The 22,557-nt window shown below is 38.8% G+C and overlaps 1 protein-coding gene across 3 annotated transcripts in view; it reads left to right on the forward strand.

Moving 5' to 3' along the window:
* The first annotated feature begins 15,401 nt into the window (after nucleotides 1–15,401).
* The window catches only part of MAP3K2 (mitogen-activated protein kinase kinase kinase 2), a 32,601-nt gene continuing 25,445 nt past the window's right edge, over nucleotides 15,402–22,557 (forward strand). Inside the window, exons 1-2 of one of the 3 annotated variants that reach the window (XM_034422012.3) lie at nucleotides 15,423–15,530; nucleotides 15,734–15,901. The gene's annotated coding sequence lies outside the window, so the exon portion shown is untranslated. Of the gene's footprint in view, nucleotides 15,902–22,557 lie in introns of all 3 variants that reach the window. The other 2 variants (XM_034422017.3, XM_087881711.1) reach the window with 2 other exon arrangements.

Here is a 22,557-nt window from a genome sequence, read left to right on the forward strand (position 1 = left end):
TCGCCCGGTCGCCGTTCGTTTACCCCGCCCACTCCCAATCTATTGCTGCCTCCAGAGTCCCAGCTGATGGCTAGAGGGAAAAAAAACTTTAAATTCTTGCCGTGGGGCTTCAAAGAGCTAGCTGCAAAGAGGTAAATTCCTGGAGCAAATTTTTTTCCCTCTAGCTAAAAGAGAAAGCGAAAGCAGGGTCTTTGGTGCAACGTGACAAAATGAGGCAGAGAGATTTCTTTTTCTTTTTCCTCACCCAAAAAGGTAGGTACAAAACTGCAAACAATGGGAAATTTAGGGCAAGAGGAGGTTCAAGATTTTAAAACACAAAAGAAAAAAAGCTCTATTTAACTAGGGAATTGTAATAATTGAGATACTATTAATTGTATATTGTGTTGAAAGAAATGGTTAAGTTGTGGTTTGGAGGAATATATGGGGGAAATTATTTGGTTTATTATTATTGGTAAATAATGGATTTGTAAGAAATTGGATTGCATGGAAATAATTGGAATATTCATGTTCCTATTGATAAATATACAAAAAAGATAGTTATATAATTAATTGATTTATATTAAAATGTTGAATTTGTATTAAACAACTGTATTACATAATTAACCAATGTGAGGATGGATATAAAAATAGATGACAATGCGAAGGGGTATAATATAGAATAGAAGAGAAAAATTGAATTTGATTAAGATTAGAGATGAGGATGAAGGGTAATATTGATTTTTTTAAAAAATAGATGAGGAATAAATACGGTAAAAAGGAAATATAGAAATTGTAAATTTAATTGAAATGACTAAATACTGTGTTGTGTAGGAAGTTAGCACCCACCCCTTTCCTGGAAGAGTGAAATATTTTGGGAAATATGAAAAAGGAAGAATATTATATTTCTCTGGGATAAGCATGTTTTGAAGCAGCTCCCATCTTCCTGCCCCCACCCTTTGTCAATGGGCCATTAAGGCCTGGGCCAGTCTATTCTACATAACAAAGATCTGCCTCCTTCAGGCAGAGCCATAGTAGGAATTGCCAAAGATCCAACAAAGATGGGATTAGCCCTCTACACAATAGCAGAAACTCACCACATGTGACCTGGGAAGCACATGTGACCATCAGCCAGCAAGGCCCCCACCCCCTGGGAGTCTGACAACCAATCAGGATACTCTTTCAGGGCCCCAAGAAATGCAGAGCCAGAGAGAGCATAAAAACCCAAGGATTTACTGTATCTGCCCCTTTTCTGTTCAGGAACTCAAGCCATGTGATCCTGTCCACCATTAAACCATCTTTCCAAGCGGTCTCCATGTTTCCAGTGTCTGTTTCCCCACTTGGAGCAGAACCTAGAAGGATATTTCTTCCAACAGTTGGAAGAAATATCCTTCTGGGTTCTGCTCCAAGTGGGGAAACAGACACTGGAAACATGGAGACCGCTTGGAAAGATGTTTTAATGGTGGACAGGATCACATGGCTTGATGGGGCCCATTGTGTTAGTTTCTGTTGCTATTGTGTTGCAAATGTCCTTTGACAAAGGATTGATTTTCTGCCTCTGGCCCATTAACAAAGGGTGGGGGGCAGGAAGGTGGGAGCTGCTTTGTCTGTAAAATATGCTTCTCCATTTCTCATCCAGGGAAATATAATATTCTGCCTTTTTAATATTTCCCAAAATATTTCATTCTTCTAGGAAAGGGGTGGGTGCTAACCTCCTACAACTGTTTAAATTTGTGGACCGGCCAAATACTCTGTTCAAAGAAAATACGTTGTATGTTTGTATGTGTGTTTCTAATTATTGCTATTTATTCCTATTTGTTCTCTTTTATTCTTTAAAGTTTAACAATTCATTCTTTATCTTAATATCTTTATATTTGTTTGGGGTTGGCTTTCTTCCCTTTCATCTTTTTTATTGTACAGCAATCTTTCTCCTCAAACCTACCACCTCTCTCTTTTCTTTCTTACTTACTTTCTCTTCCCCCCCCTCTTCTTCTTCTCCCTACTTTCTCTTTCTCCTTCTCCTCTCTTCCTCCCTCTCTTACCTTCACTCCTATTCTAATTTCCCTTCCCTTCCTTCATCCCTCTCTATTGCTGTATCCTTTTATGCATATGGACTACTCAGAGGGCTGAAAAAGTTATTTTTGACTGGTCCTCGCACTTTTGACAAGTCCTCGAACTTACGACCGTCCTCACAATTTATGTTTTTGCCCTATCTTGTCACCATGGTGAAGAGAAGCACTTGTGAAATGAGTGACACAGTTGTTAAGAATGGTACAATGGGCATAAATGATGACCAGTCATAACTGCGAAGACCGGTCAAAAGTGCGAGGACCTGTCAGAAATCACATTTTTCAGCCCTCTGGATAGTCCTTTTGTGCACAGGGACTACTCAGAGGGCTGAAAAAGTTATTTTTGACTGGTCCTCGCACTTTTGACCAGTCCTCGAATTTACGACTGTCCTCACATTTTACGTTTTTTGCCCTAATACCATGTTGAAGAGAAGCAGTTGTGAAATGAGTGACATGGTTGTTAAGAATGCTGCACAGGCATAAATGTGAAGATGGTCATAAGTTTGAGGACCAGTCAAAAGTGCGAGGACCTGTCAGAAATGACTTTCTTCAGCCCTCTGAGTAGTCCCTATACACATAGCCATGGCTGCCCGGTCACATGACCAGCTAGCCACGCCCACCCAGTCACATGACTTCCAAGCCACGCCCACAAAATAAGCCACGCCCACAGAACCGGTAGTAAAAAAATTTAGAACCCACCCCTGGTTGGGGGTCACCACAACATGAGGAACTGTATTAAAGGGTCGCGGCTTTAGGAATGTTGAGAACCACTGCTCTAGGGTCAAGGTAACTGTCACAAGTAAATGCCTTATTCTCTAATGTGTAAATAGTATATGAACGGGATGTCAGGGGTTAATTTATTCTTCACTTCTTAATGTATTCATACTTCACCACTCCCATATCTAGCTCCACCCATTGTATATATAAGGAGCTACACACACTCTCTTCTTTGCTTCTATCTGTGAATATTCAGTGAATATAGAATGCCTTATGTAAATAAAAGAAAATATATTTGAACTCTTAACTCTCTCATAACTTATTGAGTCTGATCCAGAAAATATTGCAACAAGCTGGTAGCAGAGGATGGTTAAATTGACTCAATAAAAACTTAAATATGTCTAAGAGAGATAGGCCCAACACCAGGGCATACAGCAAAGAAATGGAAACGGATCAAGAAATAATAGATGAGTCCACAAACGCAATTTCGAGAGAATCCGAAGAATACACAACTGAAGACGAAGAAATAATAGATGAAGATGGTGACCGAGAGGAAATTAAAATAGAAAACAACGAACTCAGGTCAGAAATATTAAAACTGTTAAAGAGCCAGAAAAACGATGAAAGCCTCATCGCGAACCTCCAAGACATGTTGAAAAACAGCGGAGCAGCGAGAGAGAAGCACATCGCCACCGAAAAGTCAAAAGACTCCAAAATAGTAAGTGATACGACTAAAGAAAAGAACGCTATAAAGAAGAAAAACGGTGATCCCGCGCAAAATTTTGAATGGCAGCCATCTTGGTTCCAACAGACCTCCAGAATGAGCGAAGCAGAGCCAATCAGAAAACTTGATTCAAAATTTCTGGCGCGAAAGGCACTACTGGATAACGAAAACGAAAAAGAAAAATCAAACACCTCAGAAGAATCAGAATCAGAAAGTGAAGGTGATTCAACAGATACTCAAATAAAGTCAGCAATGAAAACGCTTTTTGCTGCATTTGGACCAAAACTAAAAATTACCAAAAAGTCAACCAGAAAACGAACGAGCAAGCCAACGACTCAAAATCTACCCGCTCCCATCCTGACGACGAGAACACCGACGCCTGAACCAAGAGAGCCCTGCAAATACCGTCCCACACCGCAGACCGATGAAAGCACCAACGCACTCAAGAGAAGGAAAAGAACAAACGCCATCGTCAGAACCCCTAAGATCGAGCCGAAGACCGATTCATCTGAGGAGGAGCTGAACGAGCGAGCCGCAACGACGAGAACCTCTCACGACGACTCCAGGATCGAAATGAGCAACGCGCATGCGCGAGACTACGCAGATGGCCCGGGAAGACATGAGTTGCCGAAAGGACCCTGCAGACTCGTCGCGAGCATTCCCACGCCGTTTTGTAATTTTCACCATCTACGAGACCACGGACTACCTCCGGTTGTAAGTAATGGACCTAATAATGTCAGAAACTTGCCCAGTGACTTCCCAAAGCTGAGAATAGATGGCATTAATTTACAAGAATGGTATCAGCAGCTCCAGGTGGTCTTTATGAAAGAAAACTTACTGTTTTTCATCACTAATCCCCCAAAAAGACCTTGGACTTTAAAGTTAGACTGCTTACACCATAGAGCATTTTTCTTATTAATTTCTAGTGTGTCTCCTGCCATGTATCACAGTATTAAGCAAAATCTGACTGTCTCAGAAATTATTCAATGCATGTTCAATTTGTTTCACAGTGATAGTGTAGCTACCACCACAAGAATGTCTAAAGATTTCTTTTCTTCTAGGATAAAACCAGGGGTTTCCATAAGTGAACATTTAATATCTTTAAACAAAATAAGAGCTGAGCTACATTTAAGGGGGGAGGTGATTTCAGACCAAACAATGAAAAGTGTTATCATAAACTCACTTGACCCATCATGGGACAATTATATGTCACATTTAGACACAATCAATCTTGGATATTTATCCATAGAAAGTCTATCCAATAAGTTAATAGCTGAAGACAATTCAAGGAAGAGCCGCTCTAACAATCACATTGAACATAAACCATATAGAAAAGTGGTTTTCCAAGAAAGATATAATGAAACATTCAGATGCCACAATTGTGGATCCAGGGAACACAATAGAAGAGATTGTCCCAAAATTACAAAAGATAGACATAGGTCAGAACACAGAAACAAATACATCCATAGACAATCTTCCATTGATAGACATAGATATAGAAGCCCACCAAATTACAAAGAATATAGAGGGGGTAGAGATAATTCAAAGGACAGAAAATCTGGTTCACTAAATGGACTAAACAAGCAAGACAACACTAACATACAGCAAACTGAGGATAATAATTGGCTTATTGATTCTGGAGCAACCAATCATACTACTAATAATAAAAACATACTATCTTCATTTATAGAAGATAAATTTGTAATAAAGGTAGCCAACCAAGAAAAGGTCCAAGTATTAGGAAGAGGAAATGTAACCTTGCCTGGTATAGGAAAAATAGAGGGGGTATTACTGATACCTGAGATACCTCATAACATATTAAGTGCCATAAAACTAAGCAGAGATTCTGATATTAATATTGTGTTTTCAAAAGGAAAAGCAACTTTGGAGAAAAATAAAACAGATATAGGTACAGTAATGATTAAAGGAGGCCTACCTTATTTAATAACTAAAGAGAAATGGTTACACAACATTGATTCAAATATGGAAGATTGTATTGAACTAGATAATGAAAACATTAGCAACAGTGACAATGATGAATGTAAAATAGCTCATGATAACAAGGATGCACATAATGAGAAAAAACCAAAAATAGGTAAGCCAATTCATGATGAGTGTGCGCATATCTTACATAGGAAGTTAGGACATGCCAGTTTTCCTGTAGTACAGAAAATGACTGAACACGCAGAAGGTGTCAAAATAAAAAATTGTGAAAACTATTTGGAATGCTCAGTATGTAAATCTACAAAACTAAAAACTAGTCCCAGGCCTAGAAAATCTACAAGGTCAACTAACAAGATTTTTGATTTAGTACATACGGACCTGGTTGGTCCACTGACTCCATCAATCATTTATAAAAAACGTTACTTCTTAACTATTGTGGATGACTATAGTCGCTATGGATTTGTTTACACATTAAAACACAAAGATGAAACCTTTCAAAAATTTAAAGAGTTTTACAAACGCGTAGAAACACAACACAATATCAAAATAAAACAAATAATGACAGATAGGGGATGTGAATTCATGTCTAAGGAATTCTCCCAATGGTTGAAGGACAGAGGAATGTTACATTACACATCTAGCCCATTTTCCGCGTTCCAGAACGGAATTGTAGAGAGGAAGAACTCAACATTACAAACCATGATTAGATGCACATTGGAAGATGCTGGCTTAAGCAAACAATTCTGGTCAGAAGCCCTACAATATTCCAATTACACACAAAATAGAACTTGGTCCAGCATTGTGAATAAGACACCATATGAAGTGATGTATAATAGAAAACCAAAACTAGCACACATGCACATTTTTGGAGTCACCGCAGACGTACACATACCTAAACAATTAAGAAGAAAGGGAGAAAATGTGTCTAGAAGACTTAGATTTATGGGATATGAGACAGGTACAAAAGGATACAGATTCATTGATAATAATAACAAATTTATAGTTTCCAGAACAGCTGTGTTTCATGAACAGGCCAACTGGTCTAGAATACATCTTAATGAAATATTCCCAAACAACAACACAGATACTAAATCCCAAGAGAAAAGAACTGTAGAAAAGCAAAAGGACAACGAATATAAAAACAAAACCAAAACATGGACAAACAGTCAACACAAAATAAAGACAGATACATTAACAAAAAAGGAAGCAAGATATTTGCATGACAATAATAGTAAACCCGAGAAGCCAATTAGAAACACTAGAAACCAAATGCCAAATAAATATAAAGATTATATAATGCATATGGATGGAGAAACTATGACACCTAGCACATATGAGGAAGTGTTAAAACTTCCTCCTAAAGAAAAAGAAAAGTGGGAATTAGCAATGACAAAAGAGATGGAAAGCTTACAAGGATTAAATGTATTTACACCTGCGATTGCACCAAAGGACAAAACAATTATTGGCACTAGGTGGATATATAAAATTAAAAATTTAGAGGGAGGCAATACTCTATATAAGGCTAGATTAGTTGCACAAGGTTATGCACAGAAATATCCAGAGGACTATACTGACACTTACTCCCCCACAGTAAGAACTGAAAGTGTAAAAACGGCTCTAGTTGTAGCATCAGCACTCAATCTCGATGTATTCCAGTATGACATACAGACTGCGTATTTACACGCAAAATTAGATAAGGAAATATATGTAAGGGCACCTCACAGTCAATATACAAATAAGAATGAGATTTGGCTATTAAACAAAAGTCTATATGGGCTAAAACAATCTGGTAAACGATGGTATGATTGTTTAGTAAGAGTACTAAGAACTATGGAATTCAATGCTACCACTGCTGATAATTGTTTCTTTGTTAAAAAGGGTAATGATTACATAGAATTTGTATTGATCTATGTGGACGACATTTTATATATAGGTAATTGTTGCTAGTTTGGTTATCCTGGTTAGGCCCATATATAAGAGACTGTAGACTTTCTTGTAATAGTAATATTTATTTCTTTTCTTCCTCAGGAACACAATTAGAGAAGAATTGATCTGGGAGGAGCGAGAACTTATATACAGAGGAGGCGGGGCTAATGGTAAGTAGTAACCAATGGTAAGTGACACAATGACATCACACAATGACATATACACAAGCACACATATTTACAGATATCAGGTTAGGTATTTTCATCTGTAACAAATCCCCCTCTAAAATACCTAACTAATGGTGAGTTATTAAGATTATATATGTACATTAAGTTTGGAAGTCAAATACATATGTTGTTTGATTGGCAATGGCTTAGTGAGGATATCAGCAATTTGTTCACTAGTATCGCAATGGACAGCTTTAATAAATCCTATACTTGACAGTTGCCTCACATGTTTATATTTGATATCGATATGTCGAGATCGTTGACCTATTGCTTCGGAAGCTGATATATCAATTGCTGCCTTATTGTCCTCATTGATAATAATTGGATAAACAGGTTCATCCCACACATTGGATAACAAATCATCGAACCAAGTTAGATTGTTGACCGCTTTGGATAAGCAAACATATTCGGCTTCTGCTGTAGAAGTGGCAATTAAATTCTGTTTGCCTGTGTACCAGTGCACCGCACAGCCATTTATAAGAAAAACATATCCAGAAGTGCTTTTTCTGGTTTTTGAATCAGTAGCCCAATCAGCATCAGCGTAGCAGGTCAAAGTTGGTTTTTCAGAAATGAATGGTTCTAAGAATAAGCACATATCAATGCTAGATTTTAGATATTTTAGAATCCTTTTAATTCCCTCCCAGTGGTATGAGTTAGGATTGCTTACATGTCTTGACAACAAATTTACGGCAAGGGTGATATCAGGCCTGGTCCAATTAGATATGTATAATAAGGACCCAATAATTGATCGATATAAAGTGTTATCCTTGAATGGTTCGTACTCATTATACACATTCCTATAAAAATCAGTTGACATAGGAGTATCACAAATTTTTGAGTTAATTAAGTTACATTTTTGTATGAGTTCCATAATCTTGTCTTTCTGAGATAATTTGAATCCCTTATCTGTTTTGTCAATTTGGACTCCTAGATACTTATTTACCTTTCCTAATATTTTTAAGTTGAAATTTTTGCCTAGTTGTTCAGCGAAATTATCACATTTAATTTTGTCATGTCCAAAATACAATATATCATCAACATAAATCAAAACATATTCAATAGAATCATTATTTTTTTTTGTGAAAAAGCAAAAATCAGATGAAGTAGCCACAAAGCCTATATTTTTAAGTATCTTTGATAAGCACTCATACCACCGCTTACCGGACTGTTTTAGTCCATAAAGGCTCTTATTTAATAGCCAAATTTCTCCCTTTTTTGTATCCTTTCCTGGGGGTGCTTTCACATAAATTTCTTTATCTAGATCAGCGTGCAGATAGGCTGTCTGCACGTCAAATTGATATACTTCCAGATTTAAGATAGAAGCTAACACTAGTGCTGTTTTCACACTTTCTGATCTAACAGTTGGGGAGTAAGTGTCTTCATAGTCATCCGGAAATCTTTGGGCAAAGCCTTGAGCCACCAACCTGGCTTTGTATAGGAATTTACCATCCTCTAGCTCCTTGATTTTATAGATCCACCTAGTGCCAATAGGGGATTTCTCAGTGGGCAGGTCTGTTGGTGTATATACATTTAGTTCTCTCAAACTGTCCATCTCTTTTTTCATTGCTTCCTCCCACTTACTTTTTTCTTCTAGGGGTAGCTTAAGTATGTCATCATATGTGTTAGGAGTCAGGTGTTTAGCTTGGATAGACAGTACGTAATCATCTAATCTTTTAGGGATTATGCCCCTATTGGATCTAATGGGCCTATTCTGGGGATGTTCATCGCTATGCATATACTTAGCTTCTTTTTCGGTTAATTGATCTACCTTCAAAGTGGGGTGTCCTTTTTTCCATTCATCATTAACTATTACTGGGCATTTGATTCTGTTTGTAGATGTGGATTTGGGGTTCGTATCTGATGTGTGATGTTTTGCGTGCGTGTGTGTAATATTTTTTGATTCTGGGTAAATTTCATTGAGATGTAATTTTGACCAGTTCATGTGTTCATGAAACACGGCAGATCTGGATACAATGAAGTGGTTATTTTTATCAATGAAGCGATATCCCTTGGTTCCTGATTCGTACCCCATAAATATCAGTCTTTTGGATACTTTCTCTCCTTTGCGCCTTAACTGTGAGGGCACATATACATCAGCAGATACACCAAATACGTGCAAATGCCCAATTTTTGGTTTCCTTCCATACATGAGTTCGTATGGGGTCTTGTTGATTGTACTGGACCATAAGCGATTTATAGTGTAATTGGAATAAGTAAGGGCTTCAGCCCAGAATGACTGGTTTAAGCCAGCATCATCTAACACACATTTAACCATGGTTTGTAGCAAACCATTTTTCCTTTCAGAAACTCCATTTTGGAATGGGGAAAATGGACAAGATTTAAAGTGCAATATTCCTTGTGATTTTAGCCAAGTTGAAAATTCGTTGGATAGGAATTCCGACCCCCTGTCAGTCATTATTTGTTTAATTTTGGTATTGTGTTGCGTTTCTACCATCTTAAAGAACTCCTTAAATTTTTTGAAAACCTCACTTTTGTGATTAAGGGTGTATACAAAACCAAATCTACTATAGTCATCGACTATGGTCAGGAAGTATCTTTTTTTATATTTAATTGAAGGTTTTAATGGGCCTACTACATCCATATGAATTAGTTGAAAGGTTGATTGTGTGGTGCGAGTGGCTTTTTTGGGTTTTGGTTTGTTTTTAATTTTGGATGAATTGCACACAGAGCATTCTAAGTAATTTTTACAGTTCTTTATTTTTAAATCTTCGGAACACTCTAACATTTTTCGTATGACTGGAAAGCTCGCGTGTCCTAGCTTTCTGTGGAGTAAGTGACTACAATTATCGTGAACAGGTTTTCCATTGTTTAAATTTTCAGACATATTAGTATCAGTGGTTGATGCATTCTTATTATTACTTTCATCATGGCTATCTGAATTTGGCTTTTCGTTTCTTAATTGATAGTTTGCATAGACTAGTTCGTTATCTTGTGGCAGTAGGTATGTTAGTCCATCATTTGTAAATAGTTTACCTATGTTTCTGTTGTTCTTAGTCATAAATACCTTTCCACCTCTGAAAATGGTTTCTATTGCATTCTCTATGCTTAATTTTAGGGTTGCCAATATGTTATTTGGAATTTCGGGCACAAATAGTACCCCCTCTATTTTTCCTATACCCTTTATATGCGTGTCTCCTATTCCTCTCACTAGGACTTTATTTTGGTTTGCTACTTTAATATAATATTTCTTTTCAGTGAAGTTGCTTAATATTTCTCTATTGTGAGTTGTATGGCATGTGGCTCCTGAATCTATGAGCCAGGTGTTGAGTGAATCAGACACCAAAGTGTTATTGTTTCTTATTCCATATAGTGACCCTTTCTTATTTTCTTTAGGGTTATTTCTGTATGTTTGTCTTTCTCTAGAGTGTGGTGATTCTCTTCTCTTATACCTATAATCTGGGGAAGTTCTGTCTAAAAAGTGTATTCTCCTATCCTTGTGTTTATATGAGTCACTGTATCCTATATTCTTGGGGCAGTCTCTACTCTGATGTCTTTCAGATCCACATGTGAGACATTCATGTGGGTATCTGTCTCTGGCCCTGAAATCAGTCCTTCTTTGATTTCTACCTTCTCTTTGTTGTGTATATCGCTCTCTTCTAAGTCTATCTTCAGTAATAAGCTTATTGGTAAGATTTTCTAAAGTAATTTGCTCTATACTTAGGTTATCTATCAAGGTAATGTAGTTATCCCAGCTGTGATCTAATGAGTTAATTATAATGCTTTTCATGGTGTTGTCAGAAATGGTTTCTCCCCTTTGAATAAGGTCTGCTCTTACAGCGTTTAGATTCAAGATATGTTCACTCATGGATGTATCATGTTTTAGTTTGGCAGAATAGAATTCCCTAGAGATTTTTGTGGTGGTGGCTACATTTTTGCTATAGAACAGTCTGAATAATTTTTGATATACTTCAAATACAGTTAAATTATGCTCTATACTGGGGAGTATACTTTGAGAAATAGAAACAATTAATATATAATATGCTTTGTGATGGAGGCAGTCTATTTCATAGGTCCAAGGCTTATTTGGTGGGTTATCAATAAAAAATAAAACATTTTCTTTCAAATATACAATCTGTAAACACTGATCCCATTCCATTAAGTTGCTTCCATCTAATTTCAATTTTATAAAGTCTGGAGGTATTGTCCCTGAGTGTAGTGAGGTGTTATTCATGTTTAGTAGTTGTCCATGGTTTAAGACCTTAGCATACTCGCAATAAGGTCTGGGGATGGTAGATGTATGTCTGTATTTACTTATCTCTATGTTGTCTTGACTTGTATCTATGTTTCCTTTTTCCTTTTCTGCAGGCTCGTTCTGGGCATGCTCAGTCTTCATTTTCTTCCAGCAGTCGGCGAGGGAGGTTCCTTTGTTTGCAGCTCCCGGGGTGATGTCCCAGACGGCCTTCTGTTGTTCTGTTTTGTTTCCAGAGGGCCTCTGGTGGCTGGAAAATGCCTGGGACGCTGCTCTGCTCGTCGTGGAGTCTCTGGAGTCGCGAGGATCGGGGGAGAAGACACTGGAGGCTTGTCGGCCATTTTCTCTGCCACTATTGCCGGTGGAGCCGGGTTGCTCTGCGAGTCGCTCTTCGGTAGGTGAGTATGATTGCCAGCACGTCTTTCTTCGGGTGGCTAGGTCTTTGTTTAGATAGTCTGTTTCTTTTTGGCTTTTTGCTGATGGTAGTTTAGAATTTTCTATTTTATTTTCTGATAGTTCGTTTGGTATTTTTAGTTTAGTCCCGAGTGCTGCAGTCAGCACTTGTATAGCGTTGTCTATTTCTACTTCAGTAGGTTGAGCTTTGCTTTGTTTAAATAATTGTTTTTTATTTGTTTTTGGGCTCAGGTAGTCATCTTCTTGGTAGTTTTCGTTTTTCATTTCGTATTTTGAGGTTTGGGATTCTTTTAGTAATTGGTCAGGCATTTTAGAGGTATTAGGTGGGTAAGATGGCTGCCATAAAAAAGGCGGGAAGCTGTCGCCATCTTTGGTGTCGTTTTTGAAGTTAGGGGTTGAGTTTCTTACCTCGTAGTTTTCTTGTTTGTTATTTTCGTTATCTGCTGCTGTTCCGTGGTCTTTTATCATGCTGCGGATTTTCACAAGCAGATTTGATTCAGTTGTAGTTGTTTCTATTAATTGTAGTATTTTTCTTTTTACTTCATCTTCTTTGTTTGGCGTTGAGAAGGGTTCTTCTGCTTCAGCTAGTGGTTGTTCGTTTTGCGTTAGCTGTTCATATTCTTGTGATTGCGTTTGTTTCTTCATGTTTTCAATTGGTGTATATATGTCAGGAGTCAGCTGGGCTGCCATTCTTTTTGTTATGTATCTGGTGGCAGGTCTTCTTTTTTCTTTTTGTGAGTCTTGCATCTTTATGTTTGGTTGGGCCTACCAAACCATCCTCTTGCTACCAATTTGTTGCTAGTTTGGTTATCCTGGTTAGGCCCATATATAAGAGACTGTAGACTTTCTTGTAATAGTAATATTTATTTCTTTTCTTCCTCAGGAACACAATTAGAGAAGAATTGATCTGGGAGGAGCGAGAACTTATATACAGAGGAGGCGGGGCTAATGGTAAGTAGTAACCAATGGTAAGTGACACAATGACATCACACAATGACATATACACAAGCACACATATTTACAGATATCAGGTTAGGTATTTTCATCTGTAACAGTAATCACAAAGAAAGAAGAGAAACATTTGTAACAAAGTTAAATGAACATTTCTCATTGAAATCCTTAGGTAAAGTAAATAAGTATCTTGGTGTTCAAATTAGTAAGACTAAAAGGGGATTCAAGCTTTCTCAGAAAGATAAGATCACAGAACTTTTGAACAAATGTAACCTAAATGATGCTAAACCCTGTGACACTCCAATGCAAACTGATTTCCTAAGAAATGCTGATGAATCATCCCCTGAATTCAAAGATAACACGTTCTATAGATCAATCATAGGTTCACTTCTTTACATTTCTAATTGGACAAGACCTGACATCGCTTTACCCCTTAATTTATTGTCCAGACATGTCAGCAAACCAACTATGTATCACTGGGAAGCTGTTAAAAGAATATTAAGATATTTTAAAAAACACATTAGACTTTTGCTTAATGTTAGAACCTAATAATGTCAAGGAACCGAAACTCACATGTTACGCAGATGCAGATTGGGCTGGAGACACTTCATGCAGAAAAAGTACATCTGGTTACCTATTTCTCCTAAATGATTGTCCAGTTTACTGGTACACTGGCAAACAAGATTTAGTGGCCACTTCAACAACAGAAGCGGAATATGTTTGTTTATCTAAAGCAGCAAATAACCTTGTATGGTTTAATTATCTGATTTCTGATGTTTGGAAAAAACCTGCACTACCTTTTGTCATGCACGAAGACAATAAAGCAGCCATTGAAATATCTAGATCCGACGCCATTGGACAGAGATCTAGACATATAGACATAAAATTTAAACATGTAAGACAATTATCTCAAGATGGATTTATTAAGGCAGTGCATTGTGAGACATCGGAACAGTTAGCTGACATATTGACAAAGCCTTTGCCATCTAAGCAACATAAATATTTGACTTCCAAATTATATGTATTATATTGTTCTGAATCTGAATGTAATAAATGTAGCATATCGAATCGGCATTTAGAGGGGGATTTGTCACAAGTAAATGCCTTATTCTCTAATGTGTAAATAGTATATGAATGGGATGTCAGGGGTTAATTTATTCTTCACTTCTTAATGTATTCATACTTCACCACTCCCATATCTAGCTCCACCCATTGTATATATAAGGAGCTACACACTCTCTTCTTTGCTTCTATCTGTGAATATTCAGTGGATATAGAATGCCTTATGTAAATAAAAGAAAATATATTTGAACTCTTAACTCTCTCATAACTTATTGAGTCTGATCCAGAAAATATTGCAACAGTAACGTTGGCCAAAGCTAGCAATGCTAAAATGGTTTATTTTTTAAAAAAATATTTAAAAATATTTTAAAAATAATTTATTTTTATTGTTTTCATGACCGCTGCTTCTTAGAAGAAGAAAAAAGACCATTGCAATTACACAAAGCAAGTGTGTTTCAAATCAGTTTGACTGGAAAAGCCAATAAAGGTTCAGAGACTCAAGGCTCGCGATCAGATGTTTGCTCAGAAAAATTACTTGAGCGCAACGGGCATTACTCCAAGCGTGGTTTGTTGCAGCGCTGCCATCTAGAGGAACCCGGAAGGTGTACCTATCGGTGGGTTACTCCAGGATGCAAAGCGTACCGTAAAATGATTGTACTGGAGGAGGTGGGAAGCGTAGCGCTGCCGCTAGTGTTCAGACAAAACCGTGTCTGCAGAATGCTTTATTAAGTCATATAACTTAAGCATTACATATTTCATAATATATTTATATATTGCACGTGTGTGTGTGTACATGTGCGTATAATATATTCCATGTACACGCATTCTCCTAGCATCAGAGGTCTTCAAACTTGGCAGCTTTTAAGACTTGTGGACTTCAACTCCCAGAATTCTCCAGCCAGCTATGCTATGCTGGAGAATTCTGGGAGTTGAAGTCCACAAGTCTTAAAGCTGGCAAGTTTGAAGACCGTCCTAGCCGAAGAGTAGGGCATATCTGTAAACCACAACTTCCAGCATCCGTCGCTTTTTCGCCGGACCTGCCGGGAGTTGGAGTTTCAAGGCGCTTCTGAGGCGACGGGGGTTTCCCGTGGTCGCCCCACGCTAGTCCTTCCTCTTCCTTGAAAACGTTGTCTCTCAGCCGAGGCGACGGAACAGGGGGAGGGGGAAAGGCGCGCGCTTGCGCGAATGACGTTGACGTCGTCGCCGCCGGGTTCGGTGTCACGGGTTTCTGCGTGAAGGAGGCGGAGCTCTGGAGGAGGAAAAAAAAAAACTGGAGGGGGCAGGGAGAGTGGAAGGTCTGGCTGAATAAGGTGACGGCCGCGGGGTGGGGGGGCAATTGTGGTATCCTTCCCCCTGCCCCTCGCCCGCGGGAGGGTCCTTCAGCCGCCGCGTCTTCTCTGCCTCCGTCCCCCTCTCGCAACCTGCAGCTTTCGCTTTCCTGTGGGGCGAGGGGCCGCCGGGCCTGCTCCCCGTCTCCCCCTTTCAACGCCATCCTCCCGTCTTCACCCGGCAGGGCCAAGGAGCATCTCGGGTCTCCGGTGAAAATCGAGAACCTGAACCACCACTCTTCTCCCTCGGCGGCTTGGGCCCGGAGCCTCCAATCCGGGGGAATTCTCCACCTCCCTTTCTCCACACACCCCCACCCCAACCCCCACTCGCGCGCCTTAATTCTGCCTCACAGGTACGTTGGGGGGTGCGCGCGCGCGCGTATGTGTATGTGCACGCGCGCGGTGGGGGGGGCGGGTGCGCGCGACGAGCTGCGGTGGGGAGGGGGGGCGCACCGATTCCGGCGCCTGTTGAAAAAGTATGTGGGGGGGGGGGAGTTTAGAAGCAAAGCAGACGGCCTGGGGAGGTTGGTGCGCTGAGGGGGGCTCCAAGGATGGTTGTTTTATGGGCTGTCGCCGCTTTCCGCAGGTATCGGTTTTGGATTACAGAAGCGACCGCGGAGTTCTGAGGGTAGGAAGTCGCTTGAGTTGTGATTTGAGGGGAAAAGATTTGAGGGGAAGAAAGATCGAGGTTCGCTTGCGTTGCTTGAAAAGAAAGGAGAAGGGGGCTACATGAGCTGGCTGACTTGTACTTGAGGTGGTGGTGGTGGGGGGGGATGTTTGGTATGAGGAAGCAGTCCTGCTTTGCTCACTCCCAGCGTCTTTCTCAATAAATATAGGTGTCAAAAGTCCTGCCCAGGTATGTCTTGCACGTACGTTTTTTTATGTCTCATAATTGAGATCAAACTCTGCTACTAAATGGAGGAGAAAGCAATATCGGTATAATGCTTGGCTGTCAACAGTTAATAATTGTATATAAGTGGCCCTATTTATAGGGGAACCACATTTTGTTTTGGAAATGCCCTGCATGTTTTCCCTGCCTCCAGTGTCCTGCTGATTTATACATAATATATTCTGAGAGAATTATGGGCTGTTGTACCAAGAAATAACGATTTTTAATGTTTGATTATCTGCAGTTGCCTCTTGAAAAAACCTCTTTGGTGATGGGCAGGTGGTTTTGAGTATTTGAGGAAGACTGTTTAATCCATCACGAAAGAAGATGGAATTCAATTTATTAATTTAAAAACAAGATATAGAAATAGATTAAAATTAAGGCTCAACGGTGTTATAAACTACTGTGAAAGATATTTTGGGTGTATAATGAAGATTATCCATGAGAACTGTACTCGGTCAATTTTGATGGTGATTTTGACTAATAAAGTTTCACTCAGTGATTTTGGAAAACAGATTACAAGAAAAGGTTATATTTGCTTAAGTGGTTTGTGACATGATACTGCCAGTGAATACTGGTTTTATATAATTTGTGCTATTTGTGATTTGTGCTTTTAAGTGCTTTTCTCCATGTATTATTTGAAGCATACAGTCTCCGGAGACAACTGCTTGATAGATTGTCCCCAGATTTAGGAGTTTTGCCCATCATTGCATATTTGTAAATGGAAAAGAGAACACTGGGTTTCTTTTGCCGTGTGTTGTGAAATGTGGAAATACATGCAAGGAATTTCTCTGGCTTCCGCTTTTGCTTGACAAGCAAATTCTTCCAAGTTTGCCATAACATTGTGGGTTTGAGGATCAAAGTCTAGAGATGCTGACCACATTTTAAAGATATTTATATTTCAGGTTCCTTTCTCATACTCTCATAGTAAAAGACACTACTAGAAGCTCAGTTTAAGATTTTTTAAAAAAAGTATACCTAGGAAAATTAGTTTAAAAATTACATGTTGATACACTTTTGATACCTGGAATAAATATGCAAACAGTATCTACACTTCATAACGTGCACTTTAACATAGGTGGTTTTTTTTATCAAGTAACTTAGTCTTCATAGATTAGCCTATAAAGTAATTGATACTGGTTTTGGTAATTATAAGTAGGCCTATACAAGCTGGTAGCTCTTTAGAAGGGCTTCCCCTGCCAGATTGTAACATTCAATTGTTTTACAAGAACAGTACAATCCTCAGATAATCAGGCCATAAATTGTTTTATAGGTTAAACCAGCATGTGAAATTTAGTCCAGAAAGCAGTCAGTAGCTACCAGAGGTCTTTTAATAAGTATGCAATGTGATATTAGCTTTTTAGCTTTTTAAGTGTAAATTGGGTTTTAATTGGATTGTTTTAAATTGTGGGCCAAAGTTGTATAATTCTTTTAATTGATTTTAAATTTTGTATTGGTATGTTTTTTATCTTTGGCTGTGCACCGCTCTGAGTCCAACAGGAGAAGGATGGCATATAAATTGAATGAATGAATGAATGAATGAATGAATGAATGAATGAATAATACTGTCTAGGTATAGCTAAGCAGTTACCATATTTTACTGCAAAAATTTCGGTGCTCATTTCAGTGCTCTTTGAGGAGAGTTCTTTGTAGTAGTCCTTGTGTAAGCAGGGTATAGGTAACTGTTATATAATCAGATTGGCCCGCAAATGGGCACACACATAATTGTTTAAGGCCCTCTCTCCTCATTACTCTCCTAGAATAGAGTAAGATGAAAGCATCCTAAATCTTTCTCTGCAAAATGTAAATTCTTTCAGAGCAGGTGGCATCCCAGATAGAAAAAAAGCCAGTAGCTTTTTACTAATCAGCAATATTTCTGCCCAACTTGCACTAATTTATTTTTTTGAAGTCCATTATCAGATTTAGGCAATATTCAAGATAACTTTTTAATAGTTAGGAGAAAAAGAGCAATAATGTTGAGCATTCAAACAAGGAAGTATTTGGCTTATACAAATAGTCCTCAATTTACGACCACAATTGGGACCAGAATTTCCATTGTTAAGCAAGATACTTGTTAAGCAAGTTGCACCCAATTTTATCATCTGTTTTGCAATAATTCTTAAGCGATTCAATGCAGCTGTTAAGTGAATCATGTGGTCGTTAAGCAAACCCAGCTTTCCCCTTGGCTTTGCTTGTCAGAAGCCATATGGATCGTCACAGACAGCGATCACATGACCCTGGGATGCTGCAACCATCATAAATAAATGTCATAAGAGTGTGGATTGGTCATAAGTCACTTTTTTCAGTGATGTAACTTTGAACAGTTGCTAAATGAATGATTGTAAGTCTAGGATTACCTGTGATGTGAGGTTACTTTACTTACCAGTATGGAGGTTCCTTTGGCAAAGATCCCCTAACACTTCACCTGCCTACCCTGGATATGACAGTGACACAAACTAAGAATCATGTTGGCTTGGATGTCACCTGGATTAATAAGGTCCGCATCAGATATTGGAGAACCAGGACAATCTGACCATAAATGGGCTACTGGATTAAGCCATACATGGACAATAGAAGAGAACCTGAAATTGGTGGAATGCTACTACAACAGTAGACCTGATGAGATAGGATGTATGAAACATATCAGGGAACTATGGAAGGACAGAAGACCTACATATACGCTAATTGAGAAATAGCTAGTTATCCAATGCTTCATCATAAGTGAAGAGAAAGCTGCTCTCACAACTTGAGGTGGATGAATTATACATTACACCCTGATTCAAGAAGACCTAGAAGAAGAATTGGATGTGCAGCCAATACTTGAACCTAGAATGTCACTTCCACCTCCTCCATTATAAAGCATAGCAATAGATATGAGGCATAAGAGGATAAACTAGTGACAGTTGAGACCAGTTATCAAGGCTCGGTGGAAAAATAATACCAGATAGTATGCTAGAGCAGGAGTCCCCAGCCCCTAGTCCGCAGCCTGGTACCAGGTTGTGGCCCATTGAGAACCAGGCTGTACAAGTGGGGGGCAAACATGGAAGCATGCAAAGCTCCAGTTATGCAAATGGCACATGCTCATGCAAAACCATCCTCTCTCACCCCTTCCTGCTGTCGCCATTAGTCCACGGAACCGGAAAGCTTGGGGACCCTGTGCTAGAGGATGCCAATAGATCCCTCATGGCAATCCCTACTACCACCATATCTCAAACCTACTGAACTGTTATATACTACATAATTGTTTCAAGCTCCATTTTATATTATAAAATATGATTAAATCATGTTAAAATATATATTCCATATTTATATGCTTATATTTTCTGTGAGTATTCGGAACAAGTCTCTTGCAACGTTAACTCTGTACATTAAAACAGCAAATATGGTATGCAATTTTTGTATTCAAGTCCTCTTTTTCATCCTAAACGATATCTGCTAAACAGATATATCTTATTTACAAGAATATCCTTTGCATATTTTTATGATTTGGAGTAAGCCGCAAGACATTATCCTGACTTTCTTCTATATTACTTCTTCCTTATTGATGTAGTAGCACAACTGAAAATGAAGCCAACACAATTAGCTTACTCCTGCTTACCTTAGTCAAAAGTAAAAGAGTAAAAGTAAAAGAGCTTTATGTTTATAGCACCCTTCCCCAACTTGGTGCCTGGCAGCTGAAAACTGGCAGAGATTTCTGGAAGTTAATGGTCCTAAGATTTTGGAGAACTATTTCACATATTGATCTTGGTAAAAATTCATGATGATGTGACTTGCCAGTTATCACATGACCTCACAGTACACTTGATTATGTACAGTATGAACAAATCATAAGCATTACATTCATTCTTTAATATAATTGGAAGACATTTATAGTTTTCTCTTCCACTTAATGACAATTTATTGTTATCTAGATACAGCACTATGGTAAAACTCAATTATGGTTACTCTTAGAAAATCAAGTAGTATGGTTTGAAACTAGGCTTAGTTATCCTGGTTTATTTTTATGACCGTTGCAGTGTCCAGGAGTCATGTGACCTTCTGACAAGCAAAGTCAATGGAGAAGCCAGATTCACTTAACAACAATGTTATTAACAATTGCAGTGATTTACTTAACAACTGTGGCAAGAAAGGTTGTAAAATGGGGCAAAACTCAACAAATGTTTTAGTTAGCAACATAAATTTTGGGCTCAATTGTGGTCAGAAGTCAAGGACTCTGTGTGTGTGTGTGTTTGTGTGTATACAGTGCATTCAGAAAGTATTCAGACCCCCTTTACGTTTGTCAATTTTGTTATGCTGCAGCCTGATTCTACAGTTGTTGAAATTCATTTTTTCTCATTAATCTCATCAATACCCCATAATGACAGTAAAAACAGAATTTTAGAAATGTCTATACATTTATTAAAAAGAAAAAAATTGAAATATTACATTGGTATCAATATTTAGACCCTTCACTCACTACTTTGTTGAAGCACCTTTGACAGCAATTACAGCCTTGAGTCGTTTTGGGTACGATGTGACAAGCTTTGCAGACCTGGATTGGGGGATTTTTTGCCATTCTTCCTTGCAAATCCTGTGAAGTTCAGTAAGGTTGGATGGTGACCGTCAGTAGAAAGCCATTTTCAGGTTCCTCCAGAGATGTTCAATAAGGTTCAAGTCAGAGCTCTGGCTGGGCCACTCTAGGACATTCACAGAGTTGTCCCTCAGTCACTGCTGTGTTGTCTTTGTTGTGTGCTTAGGATTGTTGTCATGTTGGAAAGTGAACCTCCGACCTAGTCTGAGGTCCTGAGCACTGTGGAACAGGTTTTCATTGAGGATAACCCTGTACTTGCTCCATTCAGCTTTCCCTCAACTCTGACCAGTCTCCGTCCCTACTGCTAAAAAACACCCCCTTAGCATGATGCTGCCACCACCATGCTTTACTTTTGGGATGATATTGGACAGGTGTTGAGCGGTGCCTGGTTTCCTCCAAACATAACATTTAAAACTGAGGTCAAACAGTTTAATCTTGGTTTCATCAGACCAGAGAATCTTATTCCTCACAATCTCCTTCAAGTGCTTTTTTGCAAACTCCAAGTGAGCTTTCATGTGCTTTGCACTGAGGAGAGGCTTCTGTCTAGTCACTTGGCCATAAAGCCCAGATTGTTGGAGGGCTGCAGTGATGGTTGTTCTTCTGGAACATTGTCCCATCTCCACGCAGGATCTATGGAGCTCAGTCAGAGTGACCATCAGGTTCTTGGTCACCACTCTTACTAAGGCTTTTCTCCTCCGATTGCTCAGTTTGACGGGGCGACCAGTTCTTGGAAGAGCCCTGGTTGTGCCAGATTTCTTCCATTTGAGAATTATGGAGGCTCTTAGGAACCTTCAGTGCAGCAGGAATTTTTTTGTAGCCTTCCTCAGATTTGTGCCTTGCAATAATCCTGTCTCTGTGCTCTGCAGGTAATTCCTTTGACCTCTGGCTTTTGGTCTGCTACAGTATGCATTGTCAGCTGTGAGGCTTTCTTTAGAGAGGGATGTGCCTTTCCAAATGATGTCCAATCAATTTAATTTAACTCAGGTAGACTCCAATCAATGTGTAGAATCAGGCTGCAGCATAACAAAAGTGACAAAACTGAAGGGGTCTGAATACTTTCTGAAAGCACTGTGTATGTATGTGTATATATGTGTAGTATATGCATATTGTATATGCATATTGTATGTGTAGTATATGCATATTGTATATGCTATAATTTATGTGTGATAAATTATGATTAATATTAGTTTCATCAAGTCATGTGAATTGGTTGTTAAGTGAGGACTACCTGTACTAAGCAAATTTATTATTTTTTTAAGTATGTCTACCTAGTGGTAAAAAACAGAAAGGTAAGAAATTGGTAGACTTTCCTGGCAGTGAGTGCTGCCATTGTATTTCTTGGGCTTGTGTGCTGCCTGGAATTGCAACTCCAATGCTGACTTTAATGCTTAGACATGTTTATATGGATAACACCAGAGCTTTAAGAGGCACCCATGACATTTCTGATTGAGCAAGCGAGCAAATAGGCAACCAGTGGAAGGACATCTAGGGTGAGAAAAACATTTTTGATCTTCTGGTGCCTGAATAGCTCTCTCTGACAAATTGAAGTT

This window comes from Pantherophis guttatus, chromosome 1, assembly GCF_059756535.1.
Source record: "Pantherophis guttatus breed Tessera chromosome 1, ASM5975653v1, whole genome shotgun sequence".
In the NCBI taxonomy this organism is placed as follows: Eukaryota; Metazoa; Chordata; class Lepidosauria; order Squamata; family Colubridae; genus Pantherophis; species Pantherophis guttatus.